This window comes from Schistocerca cancellata, chromosome 7 (genome assembly GCF_023864275.1).
Source record: "Schistocerca cancellata isolate TAMUIC-IGC-003103 chromosome 7, iqSchCanc2.1, whole genome shotgun sequence".
Taxonomy (NCBI): Eukaryota; Metazoa; Arthropoda; class Insecta; order Orthoptera; family Acrididae; genus Schistocerca; species Schistocerca cancellata.
The window spans coordinates 280274243-280289699 of NC_064632.1; the positions used below are offsets into that span (position 1 = coordinate 280274243).

General features: G+C 44.4%; 1 pseudogene; it reads left to right on the forward strand.

The window, feature by feature from the left end:
• Positions 1–252: 252 nt before the first annotated feature.
• LOC126093768 (5S ribosomal RNA) lies at positions 253–370 on the forward strand (annotated as a pseudogene).
• Positions 371–15457: the final 15087 nt, after the last annotated feature.

Genomic DNA, 15457 nt, shown 5'->3' on the forward strand with positions numbered 1-15457 from the left:
GTATGGTACATTTCTTAACCGGACACGGACATTAAGCCCACATACTTAAACCGCGTGAGTCCGACGCAGACACCTACATGCACATGCAGGGAAGAAGGTTCCCCAGAACACACTGTCTTTTTCTGCGGGCAATACTTGAACAACAGACATACACTACACTTACACTACACAGAAACAGACATAGATATACACACAGCATTAAGTGACGAAGAGCAATAGGCACAATTAAACGTATTCACAAACAATATTTCTGGCAACGGCCTTGCCGCAGTGGACACACCGGTTCCCGTGAGACCACCGAAGTTAAGCGCTGACGGGCGTGGCCGGCACCTGGATGGGTGACCATGCAGGTCGACACGCGCTGTTGCCATTTTTCGGGGTGCACTCATCCTCGTGATGCCAACTGAGAAGCTACTCGACCGAATAGCAGCGGCTCCGGTCAAAGAAAACCATGATAACGACCGGGAGAGTGGTGTGCTGACCACACGCCCCTCCTATCCCCATCGTCAACTGAGGTTGACACGGCGGTCGGATGGTCCCGATGGGCCGCTAGTGGCCCGAAGACGGAGTGCTTTTTTTTTTAGTGTACAAACAGTATTTCAAAAACAACACGTGAAGATTCAAATGGTTGAAATGGCTCTGAGCACTACGGGACTTAACATCTGAGGCCATCAGTCCCCTAGACTTAGAACTACTTAAACCTAACTAACATAGTGATTATAAAGAATCCGCCTCGATTGCAAATAGAAACCGGATAATGACCTAGCTTTCGACGCGGATAACCACGCCTTCTTCGAAACACGCTAAAACTACAAACTGCCTAAAGACGCACCATGTCTTTTTAGGCAGTTTATAGTTTCAGCGTGTTCCGAAGAAGGCGTAGTTATCCGCGCCGAAACCTAGGTCAACATCCGGTTTCTATTTGCAATCGAGGGGGATTCTTTATAATCATTAAATTATTCACGATTGCTGACGCGCTGCAATGTTAAAAGTTCTTAACTAACCTAAGGACGTCACACACATCCATGCCCGAGTCAGGATTCGAACCTGAGACCGTAGCAGCAGCGCGGTTCCGGACTGAAGCGCCTAGAACTGCTCGGCCACTGCGGCCGGTAACACATGAAGAGTACCTGCGGATATGACACAACAGACATGCCTATATGGAAGGTAACAACAATCTCCAGAGGGTGGACAGCGACACCCACAGTGACAGTGAAAATAGTGACAATGAAGAGGTACAGGAGGAGGAAGACGACATGTGATAGTAGATAAGCATAAGGTGCTGGCGATCTAGCCAAGAAATCACGAAATGCTGTACACGGATGAGCACCTAAACTTAATACATAGGATTAGTAATACTATTTCTCTACTAATAACAAATTTGTGTTTGTGTGTGTCTCTGTGTTAGTGTGAGTGTGTGTGTGTGTGTGTGTGTGTGTGTGTGTGTGTGTGTTTGTGTGTGTGTGTGTGTGTGTGACTGGCGGTCAACAGCTCGAAGAAACAATTTCGAGGTAGTGACCGTCAGTGACAATCGGTCATGGCACTAACAAATCTCTCCTATCCTATCCCCTTTTTACATTCTTCTTAAAGAAAGAACAAAATTTTATTTGTATTTCAACCTTAAATTATTGTTATTTTGAAAATTATTATTCTTTGTAAATGTTGCAGGTAAAACAACAGAAAATAAAACTGCAAGAAAGATTAAAAACGAAAATTGTAAGATGTACGACCTGTTTTAAAACATAAGGTAACAATTCTAAAATTTAATCATACAATGTAAGCTTTCACGGCCGGTGTTGTCTTCAGCTGAAACTTCCGAGCTGAGAGGCCGTGGTCGATGTATAAAATTTCCACCTGCGGGAGACATCTTATGAGGTCGCCCGGCTGCTGCCACTGAGGCTCCAGGTACTCTCGCATTTTATAGAGGGCACCACCATTCGTCACCTGATGCCGACGGTATGACTATCTTTGGAAGGCGTCATCATTCTCGATTAAGAATAATCGATTGTCATTCTGCTGGCGCAACGTCAAGGTGTTTGTGAATCTCTATTGCTTCTCTATACAAGCGCGCATGATAATGAGATGTTCGTGCGAGAACGATTGTCTCATTAATTTCGTGGTTCCCATCTCGAAAAACATGCTCAGCTACGGCCGATGGAGACGAAACGTTAGGTGGCAATTTTATACCTCGACCACGGCCTCTCAGCCCGGAAGTTTCAAGAGAAGAGTTGTATAATTTGACAACAAATAAATAAATAAATATAGTCCCAATTATAGTTTCAAGAGGAGAGTTCTATAATTTGACAACAAATAAATAAATAAATGTAGTCCCAATTCCTCTCTGATAGATACCTCTGCCTGTCGGATACTGAGTACTACTCTTCTAAGGAATCCCAACTTCGATGCTCATGTTCTTTGTTCATTTCTTGTTTTTACGACTCACGATTCACTTCCGCATATCACGATTGGTACTGACACAGTTTTATAGAACTTTGGGTGCAGTAAAATGGAGACAGATGCAGAAAAAAGTAACTATACTGTTCATTACCTCAAAAGTGACCCCCGAAACTGTCTACACAATCACCCCACCGTGAGGCGACACGGAACCGCGTTTGTAGCCGGGCGTACACCTCTTCTACCGAAGCAAATCGAGGGCCACGAATGTCTTTCTTGAGGATTCCAAAAATATGGAAATCGATTTGGAACAGATCGTGACTATGGACGACGTGTAAGGGCTTCCCAGCCAAACTTCTGCAGCGTAATCAAAACGACAGGCACCCCATCTCTGCGAAAGTAATGAGAACCTTTCTCCTGGCCGCAGAACCAGCTGCTCATTATCTTTCTGCAGCACGGCGTCCTAATTAACACACCGCGGTACTTGGACACTTTGCGGAAACTGAAGCACGCCGTCAAGTCCGAACGCACGGGAATGTTGACGGGTGGATCGATTTTGTTGCAGGGTAATGCCCGCGCACGTGGCCGCAGGGCTGCTTCGACTACGTCTCAAAATTTTCCCCTTACACATCCTCCATACAGTCCTGGTCTCTCCCCGTCTGATTTCCATAGTTTGGCGGCCGTGAAGAAAGACGTTTCTGGTCATCGATTTGCGTCAGACGACGAGGTGCACGTCTGAGTACAATCACAGTTCCGTAGGCACAGCAGATGTTTCCGTATGACGGCACTCGCCGTTTTGTCTCAGAGTGGGATAAACGTATGAAAGTCGTGACGATTATCTTTGAAATAGTAAACAGCTTACTTTTTTCCATCTAACTCATTTTCATTTGCTGCCCCTTATAATTAAGTTCTAAATGTACCACAGCTTGTTTTGTTAATGTAGTTAAATAATTCTATAATATTTTGTATGTCCAATTCTATCACGAATGAGGTAGTAATTTCTAAGAAGGTGCACGAGTTAACCCTATTTTCTGATCATTAATTATTACTTTGCTGCCAACTGGTTCCTATTCCCTGAAATCCATTTTCTTTTGTTGTTTTTTAAGATGCTAACAGGCTATATAACTTAGATGTTGTAGATAAAATATGAGCTGCTGTTTGGAGTGTGTTTTCGCTATCAGCGACTACAGTTTCATCACCAGCAAAAAGTAATGTCACAGAGTAGCTCCTTTCGTTGAAGTCATACGTATAAAAACTTAATTTACTAATCCGTTGGCCCAGACTGTCGTCGATGTAAATACTAAAATTGAATCGCAGACAAGCTGCATCATTGTTTTAATCTCAAATTTGTCTCGGTCTTAGATTTTCCATTTCCTGCAATAGTGATATCTTATCCTTGACAGATGTGCCGGCCGCTGGTGGCCGAGCGGTTCTAGGCGCTTCAGTCCGGAACCGTGCGACTGCTACGTCGTAGGTTCGAATCCTGCCTCGGGCATGTATGTGTGTGATGTCCTTAGGTTAGTTAGGTTTAAGTAGTTCTAAGTTCTAGGGGACTGATGACCTCAGATGTTAAGTCCCATAGTGCTCAGAGCCATTTGAATCTTGATAGATGCTTTCTGTTATCTTTATTATATGCGGAGATACTGCTCTTTTGTTCACTATGTAAGTAGGCTGTTTAAGTTCTTATATTGGTAACGCCGCCGCCACGTAGCGCTCTCTGTATGAAAATCACTGGCTGTGCTGTGTGCAGTCTGTGGCTAGTTTGCATTGTTGTCTGCCATTGTAATGTTGAGCAGCTGGACGTGAACAGCGCGTAGCGTTGCGCAGTTAGAGGTGAGCCGCCAGCAGTGGTGGATGTGGGAAATGAGATGGCGGATTTTTGAGTACAGAATGGATGTCATGAACTGCTATATATATTATGACTATTAAGGTAAATACATTGTTTCTTCTCTATTAAAATCTTTCATTTGCTAACTATGCCTATCAGTAGTTAGTGCCTTCAGTAGTTTGAATCTTTTATTTAGCTGGCAGTAGTGGCGCTCGCCGTATTGCAGTTGTTCGAGTAACGAAGATTTTTGTGAGGTAAGTGATTTGTGAAAGGTATAGGTTAATGTTAGTCAGGGCCATTCTTTTGTAAGGATTATTGAAAGTCAGATTGCGTTGCGCTAAAAGATATTGTGTGTCACTTTAAGCACAGTCATGTATAATTTCTCAAAGGGGACGTTTAAAGTATCTACCATAGCTTTTCTCTGTTTACTTTATCGGAAGCATTCGCGTACCCCATGGACAGCAAAAGTCTCTCTCTGTTGAACTCTATGCGTTTCTCAGTGATTTATCTAGCAGCGAACGTAATGTTTTTGCACAACCTGCCTTTCCTTAACGCTGTCTGCTTTCGACAGTTATTGCTAGTCTCTTAATACTAAACTACCGGAAAACTGCACATAGTTTTAGCGGTTTCTACACTACACTTTGATCTTAGCCAGAGGGCCGAGAAGCGATTCCCAATTCACTCAAGATTTATTGTTGCAACAGTACGTAAGGAGTACACGAAATCATTACGTTTACGTATCAATAGCACAAGGGGCTCTGTGGTACCAGGTACCGACCCATGCTGAAACACCCGTATTAGTACGTGATGTAGCCTCCATGGACGGCGATGCAGACACTGACTCTGGTATCCTGTCGATAGCAGAACGGACGCTGATAACCTCGTTGTTGTGCGCCCTAAAACACTAATCATCATCATCATCATCATCATGGATAGCAGAGTTGGCGAATACTGTCCTGAGATGAGTTATTCCACGGCAGGTCGACCTGTTCACGTAGTTCTGTAAGAGTTCTAAATTGACGAGTCGTACGGATCACTTCTGATACAATCATATCCCACATGTGCTGGATTGGAGACAAGTCCAGAGATTGTTGTTGGAATAACACATCACATTCCTGTTGCAAGAATGGCAAAACAACGGGTCTGACAATATTCTGCACGTACCGAGCGCTGGTTAGCTTCCCCTCAGAAACACCAAAGCTGAACGAGAGTTCTAGCTTATAGCACGCCGGACCATAGGGCCTGGGTGGGCCTAGTGTGTCTTGGGCGAATGCACTCTAGGACACAGCACTAGGTCTACGTTGTACGTGTAAACGACAGTCATCTACGTGCAGGCAGAATCTGCTTTAGTCGCTGAAGACCACGACGAGCCATTCGATCTTCCAAGTGATCCTCTTGACGGCACCTGTTGAGCAGTGCACGTCGATGCATACCCGTAGTCTCTCTGCTAATAAACAGCTCGTGTTGCACGTCAGGGCTCACAAGCCCTGTTATCTGTGCTTTGGTATGTGGTAGCTGTGCCATCTGCCACTGCTGCCTTACATCACGACGATCCTGACGGGCGCTTGTGCTGCGTGGACGTCCAGGATCTCGTCTACGTGTGTGAGAATATTCACGTGGCCTATGATACCAGCATCGATGCACAACTGACGCAGCAAATCCAACTCGTGTGGCACTTCTCCGAAAGGATCACCCCGCCACTCGGAATGCCACAATTTGACACTTTTTAAACTCGCAGCTTACTGTAGGAAGCATGAGCGCGTTTCCGTGACATGGTTTCCCTCATGCTTGACAGTTTTGCACCACATGTCATTCTGCTATAAGTTATATGAGGATTCTATTAAGTTCGTGAAGTTAAATTTCGTAAAGCTATCTTTAATAAAAGCTCGTAAGAAACAATTACAAATAAGCAACATTACATTTGCAGATTGCCAAATTAAACTTTAAATTCTGATTGAAAACGAGCGCTAGGCTCTCTACAAATAATATCAGATGCGTTAGTGTAATTAAATTCATGAAAAGAGACACCTTACCTATAATAAATTGTATCACTGAAAATAGTCACTTTATGATAAAATAAATCTTGTGATTTGAAGTTAATTTTGATAGTATTTTTAAGTAAGTTCATCTGTGCGGCTTCGTCGTATTTCCTGTGGAAATAAAAGCTGCGCGGGATTAGCCGAGCGGTCTGGGGCGCTGCAGTCATGGACTGTGCGGCTGGTCTCGGCGGAGGTTCGAGTCCTCCCTCGGGCTTGGGTGTGTGTGTTTGTTCTTGGGATAATTTAGGTTAAGTAGTTTGTATGCTTAGGGACTGATGACCCTAGCAGTAAAGTCCCATAATATTTCACACACTTTTTTTTTTAATAAAAATTTTAAATGTGCCGCGTAATGGCGGCCAACTGAGAAGTCAAAGATGATCGCAGCTAGCTCCGCAGCAGGTGCAAAAAATACTACAGAAACTCTTGCGTTATAACAAATGTGGCGTGGGTTCCTTAAATGATTACTCTGCACTCCAGATTAGCTTATTATATTTTCGTAAATCTTTTACACATCAATTATGTTCTAGTAATTAAACGAGAGCAAGACAAAAGCTATCACAATACAATCGTACCTTCTGCACTCAAACAATAGCTAAGACACAATAAAACATCACAAGACGACTGAGTTTATTGTCTTCCAGTCCTTTTATAACATAACAAAGATTATAGTGTTCAGTTCTTTAGTTTACACATATGATCTTATATCACGCAGAATAATGTCTTTTTTCTATTATCAGAATCGATAAATTGTCTTTAAAGTTATTTCATCACTTTGTCCATATCAGAATTAGGCATTAAAGTTCACACAACATTACGCATGTATAGTTCTTTTGTCGTTATTTATATTGTTCGTGTCAAATATATGGAAAGGGACACTATACACACTGAGCCTTCTGGCTATGAGCATTTCCTATTAAAGGGCTGATACATATGGCACTCGGGTAGCTATGTCACTACACTATCTGTTGGCGGACTACGCTGAAACCATTATTAGTACATTTACTACTCCCCAGGTGGCATATGCCGTTATCGGATTAAAACCGATGTCGTCTTACTAGGTATATTGCGACCGCTACGGTTGCAGGTTCGAATCCTACCTCGGGCACGGATGTGTCTGATGTCGTTCAAAAACGTGTGTGAAATCTTATGGGACTTAACTCCTATGGTCATCAGTCCCTAAGCTTACACACTACTTAACCTAAATTATCCTAAGGACAAACACACACACCCATGCCCGAGGGAGGACTCGAACCTCCACTGGGACCAGCCTTTGTGATGTCCTTAGGTTAGTTAGGTTTAAGTAGTTCTAAGTTCTAGGGGACTGATGACCTCAGAAGTTAAGTCCCCTAGTGCTGAGAGCCATTTGAACCATTTAGGTATATTGTACAGTAGAACCTTGCTAATCCGACCTCGGATGGTTCAACGCCCCGCTTACTGCGACCATCCGATATCCGGTGTTTGTTTACGTGACTCATCGCCTGCGGTATGAATCAGCAGGCAGCTGACCGTTGATATGAGCGGTATTACGATCAATAAATGTTACACCCTTTTGTTTTATAAATTGACAGTAATCAGTTTTTATTAAAGTGCAGAAAACTACATTATGGCGTCAACTAAACGTAAACGTGATGCCGCGTTTATCGCAGAAACTGAAAGTGATTGACAGGTGCGACAAAGAGTCTATTCAAAACATCGCAAGTGAGGTAGAAATTGGCATAACCACTATCGAAGACTGGAAAAGAGATAGGAAAACTCTTGCAAGTCATATAATCACGACAGATGAGAATGGACTGAAAATACGCAAGATTTTGAAGAAACCTAAAAGTGAAATTCTAAACAACGCTTTGAGGGTAAGGTTTGAGCAGGAGAGAAGGAACTGTGTTGCCTGGAAAAATGATGAAAGAAAAGACTAACACATACGCGGCCACCATTGTAGGACAAGTGCAAAGGGGACTCGCCATAGAAACACTACATCTTGCCACTTAGTACGCCAGTGACGGGTTTCGCGTGGCCATTGCAGTTTGCGAAGCTGGTTGTTTCCAGTCAGTGGCGCGCGTATCACCACCGAATTGTCAGCAGACGGCCCCGAACCGTCGACACAGACTTCTCACATCCTTTGCAGTGCTGCGACGTCGAGCCAGCAATGTGGGCGAAGCTGTTCCTTCTGTTGCAGCCAGGCAGACAAGGTGGAGTGCTATCGTAACGTTGCGTGGTCCAGTATCTGCTCGTCTTTGAAAAGGATTCAGTTCCATTCGCTGGCTCCACACAAGCATCACTGGCCAACAGCGTGCCTGGACGAGCGAAAATATCACCGTGGGAAATATTTGGTTCCCGGGAACCAATCATTCTGCTCCGTTCGAACTCACGTGCTGACTATTACGAGGCTTAGCGGCCCTCGGTTGCACGTTTCAAATTCGACTGACGGCTCGGTACCGACTGAGCGTGCCGTAACCCCGCCCTGCCTGGTATTAGGAAAGGCTGCGCTGCTGGGCCTAACATATGCCACCGATCTGCAGATTTCACCTCTTCTGCATCTACATACATACTCCACAGTCCACCATACGGTGCGTGGCGGAGGGTACCTCGTACCACAATTAGCATCTTCTCTCCCTGTTCCACTCCCAAACAGAACGAGGGTAAAATGACTGCCTATATGCCTCTGTACGAGCCCTAATCTCTCTTATCTTATCTTTGTGGTCTTTCCGCGAAATATAAGTTGGTGGCAGTAAAACTGTACTGCAGTCAGCCTCAGACGCTGGTTCTCTAAATTTCCTCAGTAGCGATTCACGAAAAGAACGCCTCCTTTCCTCCATAGACTCCCACCCGAGTTCCTGATGCATTTCCGTAACACTCTCGTGATGGTCAAACCTACCAGTAACAAATCTAGCAGCCCGCTTCTGAATTACTTCTATGCCCTCCCTCCATCCGACCTGATAGGGATCCCAAACGCTCGAGCAGTACTCAAGAATAGGTCGTATTAGTGTTTTATAAGCGGTCTCCTTTACAGATGAACCACATCTTCCCAAAATTCTACCAATGAACCGAAGACGACCATCCGCCTTCCCCACAACTGCCATTACATGCTTGTCCCACTTCATATCGCTCTGCAATGTTACGCCCAAATATTTAATCGACGTGACTGTGTCAAGCGCTACACTACTAATGGAGTATTCAAACATTACGGGATTCTTTTTCCTATTCATCTGCATTAATTTACATTCATCTATATTTAGAATTAGCTGCCATTCTTTACACCAATCACAAATCCTGTCCAAGTCATCTTGTATCCTCCTACAGTCACTCAACGACGACACCTTCCCGTAAACCACAGCATCATCAGCAAACAGCCGCACATTGCTATCCACCTTATCCAAAAGATCATTTATGTGGATAGAAAACAACAGCAGACCTACCACACTTCCCTGGGGCACTCCAGATGATACCCTCACCTCCGATGAGCACTCACCATCGAGGACAACGTACTGGGTTCTATTACTTAAGAAGTCTTTGAGCCCCTCACATACTTGGGAACCAATCCCATATGCCCGTACCTTAGTTAGGAGTCCCCAGTGGGGCACCGAGTCAAACGCTTTCCGGAAGTCAAGGAATATGGCATCCGTCTGATACCCTTCATCCATGGTTCGCAAGATATCATGTGAAAAAAGGGCGAGTTGCGTTTCGCAGGAGCGATGCTTTCTAAAGCCGTGCTGATGCATGGTCAGCAACTTCTCTGTCTCAAGGAAATTCATTATATTTGAACTGAGAATATGTTCGAGAATCCTGCAACAAACCGATGTTAAGGATATTGGCCTGTAATTTTGAGGATCCGTCCTTCTACCCTTCTTATATACAGGCGTCACCTGCGCTTTTTTCCAGTTGGTTCCTGTAACAAAGTGTATTTCATCTATATCATACTCCGCAAGCCACCTAATGGTGTGAGGCGGGGGGACTTTCGGTACCGGTATCTGATCCCTCCATCCCTGTTCCACTCGCGAATAGTGCGTTGGAAGAATGATTGTCGGTAAGCCTCTGTATTGGCTCTTAATTTCTAGAATTTTCTCCTCGTGTTCAATACGCGAGATGTATGTTGGGGGAAATAATATGTTGTCTGACTCCTCCTGAAAAGTGCTGTTCCGAAATTTCAGTAGTAAATCTTTCCGTGATGCACAACGTCTCTCTTGTAACGCCTGCCAATGGAGTTTGTTTAGCATCTCCGTGACGCTCTCTCGCCAGCTAAACCATCCCGTGACGAAACGCGCCGCTCTTCGTTGGATCTTCTCTATCTCTTCTATCGGTCCTACCTGATAGGGAACCTAGATAGATGAACGATACTCAAGAATTGGGGGAAACAAGAGCCTTATAAGCTATTTCTTTCGTGGATGAGTTACATTTCCTTAAGATTCTTCCGATGAATCTGAGTCTTGTGTCTGCTCTTCCTACTATCTGTTTTATACGGTCATTCCACATGTGCATTTTGCGTTGTAGCGAGAGGAAACCGGCCACCCACCTATCATACCATCCTCTGCTCCTCCACACAGGAACCACAAAACACTATAGGAGAGCACAGCCACAACAGGTGGCGCAAAGAAAGTCTGAAGTGACAAGAGAACCGAGTGGTAGACCGCCTATGTTTGATTTTCAAATGCACAAGCCACAATCCGAATTGTAGTTCTGCGACAGTAGACCGAGCACCATTTACCAGTCTCTGGTCTAGTGATGGTAAGCGGAAGACGCGGCAACGCTGGTTCACAATGGCTGGCTCTGAGCACTATGGGACTTAACATCTATGGTCATCAGTCCCCTAGAACTTAGAACTACTTAAACCTAACTAACCTAAGGACAGCACACAACACCCAGCCATCACGAGGCAGAGAAAATCCCTGACCCCGCCGGGAATCGAACCCGGGAACCCGGGCGTGGGAAGCGAGAACGCTACCGCACGACCACGAGATGCGGGCGGTTCACAATGTCGGCTGTGTGCACAGACTAGCAATACGCCTACCTTCCCTGCTCTGTGAGATGTGTGGTGCTCGCAGACCTAATACTAGGTTGTACATTGTAACGTCGTGGATGTTATGGTTACAAGGCGTGATATTCGATGCTTTCAAAACAAGGACACGACGTCTTATTCAAAGCTCAACAAGCTTGTCGGATGGATCTGGTGCTTTAGAGGTACGAAATAATAAGTTTCTTCTGGAATTCTCCACTGTCCTACACGAACTACTCTATCACACCCCTGGCCCTGTGACATGGCGCATTATCTTTCTGAAAACTACCACTGCCGTCGTCGTGAAGGGGTGTACGTGCTCTGCATTTAGCGTACGACACTCCTTGGCCGTAATGGTGCCTTGCACGAGCTCCACTGGACCCATCGACGTCCACGTGACTGTTCCCCAGAGCATAATGGAGCAGCCGCCACCTTGTCTCCGTCCCGCAGGACAGGTGTTCAGGAGCCGTTCCCTTGGAAGTCGATGAATTCGCGCCCTCCCATCGGCGTGATGAAGAAGGTATCGGGATTCATCAAACTGTGTAACTCTCTGCCATTGCACCAAAGCCCAGTGTCGATGGTCACGTGCCCATTTCAGTCCTGGTTGCCGATGTCGTGGTGTTAACATTGGCACATGCTTGGATCGTCGATTGCGGGGGCCCGTCATTAGGAGTATTCGGTGCACTGTGTGTTCAGACACACCTGTACCCGGACAAGTGATGCAGTTTACCAAATACTCGTGCCGAGCTCCCGAGTATCACAGTCTGCCCTCGGTCATACTCAGGTAGATCGCACGGCAGTCGCATTCCTATTCTTCAAACGGACAGCGCTCTTACTGATACTACTGATACTACATCCACCGTGCGTGTGTCTCACTAGCATCAATTCCTCGCCAGGTAACACTACTATCGCCTTACTTACCAGTTCTTTATCGCGAGCATTAATCAGCTCAGCAATTTTATTGAATAATACAAAAAAGGGATATACGACAGGAGGGCCTGTGGACGAGCGGTTCTAGGCGCTTCAGTCCGGAACCACGCGGCTGCTACGGTTGCAGATTCGAATGCTGCCTCAGGCATGGATGTGTGTGATGTCCTTGCGTTAGTTAGCTTTAAGTAGTTCTAATTCTAGGGGACTTATGACCTCAGATGTTAAGTCCCATAGTGCTTAGAACCATTTGAGACATTTGAACGACAGGAGGAGGTATTTGCTCGGCACTTTCAATAGCTTTTGCATACGTATTAGCTTCTGCCCCCACATTCTGAGCACCGGATTCTGCCACCGTCGGATCAGTACTCTTGTTGCCGTCATAGACGTTATTTTCAGAAACAGTATCATTGGCAGAAGCCATATTTTCAAATTTACCTATCTTTTTCATAACACAAATTGAAAATATACTACGAAATAAAATCTCTTGACGACACATTGAATAATTATCGTAAATTGACCAGAAACTAGTTGTTGTGTTACTAAAATGACAATATGACTGCTTCAAACTAAAACAATCCACCATCACTCGTTTTTTATCTTGTAGCCATCTCAGTATAGCGTTTAGTAACAATGGCTACTGAAATTACTAAGTTGAAAACTATGCATAATGCAGAAAATTCAAAACTGACCACGAATTAAATGAGCTACCATTTGCAGACTACAAAAGTAGGGTCAACAGGTGACATGTTGATAACCATACCCTTTTTCTGTGTTGCTACTTGGAGTGTACTTTAATTGGACATTTTTGGTAAGTTCCTATGGGACCAAACTGCTGAGGTCAACGGTCCCTAGGCTTACACACTACTTAATCTATCTTAAACTAACTTACGCTAAGGACAACACACACACCCGTGCCTGAGGGAGAACTCGAACCTCCGACGGGGAGAGCCGCACGGACCGTGGCAAGGCGCCATAGACCGCGCGGCGTGCTTTGGTTCCCGTTAAATCAGTTAATTTCATTTGAGTTTCTTGTAGTCGTCATCAGTTTTCTATTGTCTTCAGCAATACAATTGATTCATGAAAAATAGAACAAACAAGCGTCAATTAACATCATAAATTTATTTATTCGAGCAACACCTTGCCTGTGCCAATATGTTATTACTGATATTAAAATAAAAGTAGTAGTTTAAAAAAAATTTTAACCAGTTATGCTGGAGGCAAAGCTCCTCCAATGGGAAAATAGTGCATAGAAATTTTTTTCTAGTTAATAATGAAATTGCATTCCGCCATCCAGCATCAGATTGTCATCAGGCCGACGGGAACGTTGACCGACGGCATTGTTTAGAAGCCACAGTCTGATAACAAAATTATGCAGTTTGGGTAATTACATTGCCCAGATACTAATAGAAAAGATCGGTAAAAGAGTTCTCAAGGAAGCTGAAATAAAAGTCTGATAAAGTAAATGCCAACTGAACACTAGTACCGTTCACCTCTGGCCCGCGAACAATTCGTCGACAGCTCTCCTTCGCTGTGGCCTGAAAAAGTTCTAAAATACAACATAAATTGAGAAGTGTCATTAATGGAAGAGGAAAGTAGGTTTTGTTCCGGAGTCAAGTCAAGCGCCGGCACGTCAGTCGGAAGGGATAGAGCGGAGAGGGCTGTGAAGAAGACGTCAGCCAATAGCACGCTGATCGACCCCTGTCTAGGATGACAACGCCACAGCAGCGGCCTCTAGGCGAAGAGAACGTAAGAGCTGCTCCCGAATGGTCGCGCGCAAGTTCAACAGAAGCGTCAAAATGAGCTACTTGAGTTGAAGCATCCACTGTTTTATTTACTTGTATTGGAATTGTTATACTGAAGAACACTGATTGTATTGCAAAATATTTTCATTGATTCATTTCGTAATAAAACTCTATAATACGATTTGCTTGAATTGTCGTCTAGTGATCCGAGAAAGAGGGTTTGCTAGACACCCCATATTTGACGAGTAAGCAGGATACAACAGGTTTCTTAATTCAAACATGGTTATTATAATTAAATTAACATAATTCTCGATTATTTAGCCAAAAGTTACAGATATGAGAGTGACATTTTATGCAACAGCCATCGAATACAAACGAAAGAGAGAGAGAGAAGGAGAGAAGGGGCATAGCTCCAGCTTTTCTACATCATCATCATCATCATCATCATCATTTAAGACTGATTATGCCTTTCAGCGTTCAGTCTGGAGCATAGCCCCTTATAAAATTCCTCCATGATCCCCTATTCACTGCTAACATTGGTGCCTCTTCTGATGTTAAATCTATTACTTCAAAATCATTCTTAACCGAATCCAGGTACCTTCTCCTTGGTCTGCCCCGACTCCTCCTACCCTCTACTGCTGAACCCATGAGTCTCTTGGGTAGCCTTCCTTCTCCCATACGTGTGACATGACCCCACCATCTAAGCCTGTTCGCCCTGACTGCTACATCTATAGAGTTCATTCCCAGTTTTTTTTTATTTCCTCATTTTGGACACCCTCCTGCCATTGTTCCCATCTACTAATACCTGCAATCATCCTAGCTACTTTCATATCCGCATATCCGTAACCTCAACCTTGTTGATAAGGTAACCTGAATCCACCCAGCTTTCGCTCCCATACAACAAAGTTGGTCGAAAGATTGAACGGTGCACAGTCTTGGTACTGACTTCCTTCTTGCAGAAGAGAGTAGATCGTAGCTGAGCGCTCACTGCATTAGCTTTGCTACACCTCGCTTCCAGTTCTTTCACTATGTTGCCATCCTGTGAGAATATGCATCCTAAGTACTTGAAAACGTCCACCTGTTCTAACTTCGTCCCTCCTATTTGGCACTCAATCCGTTTATATTTCTTTCCCACTGACATTACTTTCGTTTTGGAGATGCTAATCTTCATGCCATAGACCTTACATTTATGATCCAGCTCTGAAATATTTCTTTGCAAACTTTCAATCGAATCTGCCATCACAACTAGGTCATCCGCATATGCAAGACTGCTTATTTTGTGTTCACATATCTTAATCTCACCCAGCCAGTCTATTGTTTTCAACATATGATCCATAAATAATATGAGCAGCAGTGGAGACAGGTTGCAGCCTTGTCTTACCCCTGAATCTACTCTGAACCATGAGCTCAATTTACCGTCAACTCTAACTGCTGCCTGACTACCCATGTAAAGACCTTTAATTGCTTGCAAAAGTTTGCCTCCTATTCCATATCTCGTAGGACAATAACTTCCTCCTAGGAACCCGGTCATATGCCT